Genomic DNA, 3,870 nt, shown 5'->3' with positions numbered 1-3,870 from the left:
TCATTCTACAGAATTAGTGCACAAAAAATGTGCAGCAGAATCAAGTGAAATGCTGCAGTTTGCCTGTTTCGTTTGCTCCATACAATTTCTGCTACAGCAACGATTTTTTATAAGTGATAGGTTGTCTTACACTGACCTCTCTACTTTTCTCGTATTTTTTCAACAGATTTCTGAAGATGCCTTGGAGACAAAGCACAAGAGAACTAGGAAGCAAATGAGGAAAAACAATATGGACAAAAGAAGAAAAAAGAAACGGAGAAAAAAAGAATATGTGCGGAAAAAAAAAGAAAGAGAAAAAAGCAATATACAGAAAAGAAAGAAGAAGAAAAAGAAACAGAAGAAAAAGGGAATATCCGCAAAAAAAAAAGAAAAAGAAACAGAAAAAAAGCAATATATTCAAAAAAAAAAGAGAAGCAAAAGAAACAAAAAAAAAAGCAACATCCACTCGCCAACTTGCAGTTGTTGCTGTTGATGCACATACAATTGAGTGCTTGGAAGACAATTTTTGGTGCTCGCAAGATGAAGACACAACTGCTACTGCATGCAAGGTACTTGGTTTGTAGTTTGCTGTTTAAGTGAGATGGCTCTTAGTTAATTTATTTTGGTTATAACAAGTAGTTTCCATTAATAATATGGGAAGTGGCTTGCATAGTTGTTGGTAGTCGTTTATCACCTCCACAAAGTTACTCATAATGCTTGAACAAACTAGATTTTCAAGCAAAAATAGAATCACTTTCTGTGTTTGAGGGGTTGGAACACCCCGAACACTTGTTCATGGAAACTAGTCTTATAATAACAGCGTTGCAATTGAGCACATCACAGCTGGAATTGCGTATAGTAGGCCATTTAGGCCAAAATGGAATGGAAAAGCTCGACTTATTTTTCTGTAATTCTCCACAGATATGTATTGCTTCCTAGGCTTCGAGTTTGTGTAATGCCTGGTGTAGAAACATTATTATTTACTTTATCACACGTGGAAATTATATAAATCTAAAGAGTCTCGTGCTAGTATTTCTTGAAATTCTGTTTGATAAGGATTTTATAGTATATGAAAGCTATGAGAATATGTGTTCTCCGTATGCTCGTTATTCCAATAATTGAGAGAATTCATTACCTCGTAGTCGTATTTTGTTTTGGAGGTTGCCCTAGAAGCTTCCATTCTAGGAGATTGGCTACGTCACGAAAACATTGCTGCCATCTTTTCAGTGACCATACTGAAATATGTGAGTAGTGGTGACATATTGATGGCAGCTAGGATATTTTTGGATCCTTTTGTATTCATTTGACATGCCTGTGACTCGTTTCTTTTTGTGCTATCCAAGAGAGAGAATTTTCATTGATAGGGCTTGACGCCATCTTATCACCTACCATACTAAAATATGTGAATTAATGTAAATTTATCCATTGTTTATTTTATAATCCTATTTAAATTGCTGAATTGATGATTCCTTAGGCATGTGAATACAAAGCCTGTACAATGGATTCTGTGGGTTAAATCGTCAGTCGACAAGAGAAAGATGGATGCTATACAAAAGAGAAAAAGAAGGCATATGAAACAATGAAACCAAAGAGAATATCAAAGGAGGAGATACTTCGTCTAATGGAGGAAAAGAAACAACTCAAAGAAGTAAGTCATTACTCAAAAACTGCATACTTCAGCTATATGAGTTGTTTGGCTTGTCATGTTTTTGCTCAAATGCAAGTTTTCATGATTAGCAAAAAAAGATTGCACTCTAAAATCCATTGTAGGTGAAATTGACAAAAAAGTGGTCGAATTGGGATCAATTGGAGGTATGATCTTTCTTGATTTGTGTTTCTTTCTTTCTTCTTCCTTTGGAATCCACTCACCGCCTTCAAGGCGCATAAGTTATTTTTTCGCTTTTGTAGCTTAGGATTTTTGCTACAGCAACGATTTTTTATAAGTGATGGGTTATCTTACACTGACCTCTCTACTTCTCTGGTATTTTTTCAACAGATTTCTCAAGATGCATTTGGAAACGAGCAGAAGAAACAATGAAATAAAGGAATATCCCCAAAAAAAGAAAAGAAAAACAAACTCAAGAAAGCTATATATACAAAAAAAAAAGAAGAAGAAAAAAAGAAAAAAATGCAATATCTACAAGAGATAAGAAAAAGAAAAAAGCAATATCCACTCGCTAACTGGAGTTGTTGTTCTGGATACAGAGACAATGGAGTGCTTGGAAAACATTTTTTGCTGCTCGTAAGATGAAGACACAACCTACGATGTTGCTGCATGCAAAGGTACTTGGTTTGTGGTTTGCTGTTTAAGTGAGATGGCTATTGGTTAATTTTATTTTGGTTATAGCATGTAGTTTCCATCAATAATCTAGAAAGTGGCTTGCGTAGTTGTTGGAGTCGTCTATCATGTCCACAAAGTTACTCGTAGTAAGTCATAATGCTTGAATCAAACTAGCTTTTCAAATAAAACTGGAATCACTTTCTCTGCTTGTGCGGTTGGAACACCACGAACACTTGTTTATGGAAACCAGTCGTATAATAACAGCCTTGCAATTGAGCACATACACCTGGAATTGAGTATAGTAGGCCATTTAGGCCAAAATGGAACAGAACAATTGGCTTATTTTTCTTTAGTTCTCCACTGATATCTATTGCTTCCTAGAATTCCAATTTTTGTAATGCCTGGTGTAGAAGCATTATTATTTACTTTATCACACGTGGAAATTATATAAATTTAAAGAGGCTTGTGCCAGTATTTTAGGAAATTCTGTTTGCTAAGGATTTTATAGTATATGAAAGTCATGAGAATATGTGCTTCCATACGCTCATTATTCCAATAATTGTGTTAATTTATTCCCTCGTAGCTATAGTGTTGTTTTGGAGCTTGCTCAAGAAGCTTCCCATCTAGCAGATTGGGTACCTCATGAAAACATTGTTGCCATCTTTTCACTGACCATACTGAAATATGTGAGTGGGTGACATGTTGATGGCAGTTAGGATATTTCAAAATATTTTTTGATCCTTAGTATTCGTTTGACATGCCTGTGAGAAATTTCTTTCAATTAGGGATTGCCAATATGTGAATTAATGTAAATTGATCCATTATTTATTTTATAATCCTATTTAAATTGTGTATTGATGATTCCTTAGGCATGTGAAGACAAAGCCTGTACAATGGATTTTGTAGGTCAAATCCTGAGACGACAAGATAAAAATGGATGTTGTACAAAAGAGAAAAAGAAAGCATATCGTAGAATGAATTTTGTATCTATTTCCTTACTATTTATATCCTGCCAAATTTATTAAAATATAATCAAATAAAATAATAAGTCAAATTTTATGTGAGGAGCTCAACAACTTAGTTTAAGTATGATCTAAAATTAAATTTATTCTTTATGTAAAGGATTTGGTAATATAAGTAATTTATTTTGTAAAATATATTGTCATATATTGAGCTTGTAAATTGGATGATTTATGAAAGGTTATCTCACACATTATTTAATCTACTTGATTCTTCTAAAATAGCAAGAGAAGAATTAATGTGTGAATTAATGTAGATTGATCCATTGTTCTCATTCATTTAATTACCATGAATGCTATTTTAATACCACTCTTCAAACATATGGTGTATAAATATGTGAATTAACTAGAATGTTGCTCTTATCTCTGTTTTCCAATTTCCCTTAAAAATGATCGTTTTTGTGCTCTTGTTTCTAGTTGTTACATTCTGAATTATGTCTATTATTATCTTTTGATGTCGAATGACAAAGGAATAGGGGATCAATTAAGGCTCTTTTGGTTCCCTAAAAATTGGGCAGGAGAAAGAGGATGAGGGAATGCATTTTCAGTGTTACTTAGATAACAAATTAATGTAATTGTGCTCCTCTAGCT

At 33.5% G+C, this 3,870-nt stretch overlaps 3 long non-coding RNA genes across 3 annotated transcripts in view; all 3 read left to right on the top strand.

Moving 5' to 3' along the window:
• Window positions 1-305, top strand: part of LOC110011439 — a 990-nt gene extending 685 nt beyond the window's left edge. Inside the window, exon 3 of the long non-coding RNA XR_002286456.1 lies at window positions 167-305. This is a non-coding gene — a long non-coding RNA (uncharacterized LOC110011439). The remainder of the gene's footprint in view (window positions 1-166) is intronic.
• Window positions 306-379: 74 nt separating this feature from the next.
• Window positions 380-3,187, top strand: LOC105179991. The gene is made up of 3 exons (XR_849443.2): window positions 380-548; window positions 1,454-1,627; window positions 3,130-3,187. It is a non-coding gene; the product is annotated as an uncharacterized LOC105179991 (long non-coding RNA).
• LOC110011440 lies at window positions 1,724-2,206 on the top strand. The gene is made up of 2 exons (XR_002286457.1): window positions 1,724-1,791; window positions 1,976-2,206. It is a non-coding gene; the product is annotated as an uncharacterized LOC110011440 (long non-coding RNA).
• Window positions 3,188-3,870: the final 683 nt, after the last annotated feature.

Source organism: Sesamum indicum, unplaced genomic scaffold, assembly GCF_000512975.1.
Source record: "Sesamum indicum cultivar Zhongzhi No. 13 unplaced genomic scaffold, S_indicum_v1.0 scaffold00264, whole genome shotgun sequence".
Lineage (NCBI taxonomy): Eukaryota > Viridiplantae > Streptophyta > Magnoliopsida > Lamiales > Pedaliaceae > Sesamum > Sesamum indicum.
Note: the sequence above shows the minus strand (reverse complement) of the source record. Positions and strands in the feature narration are given on the sequence as shown.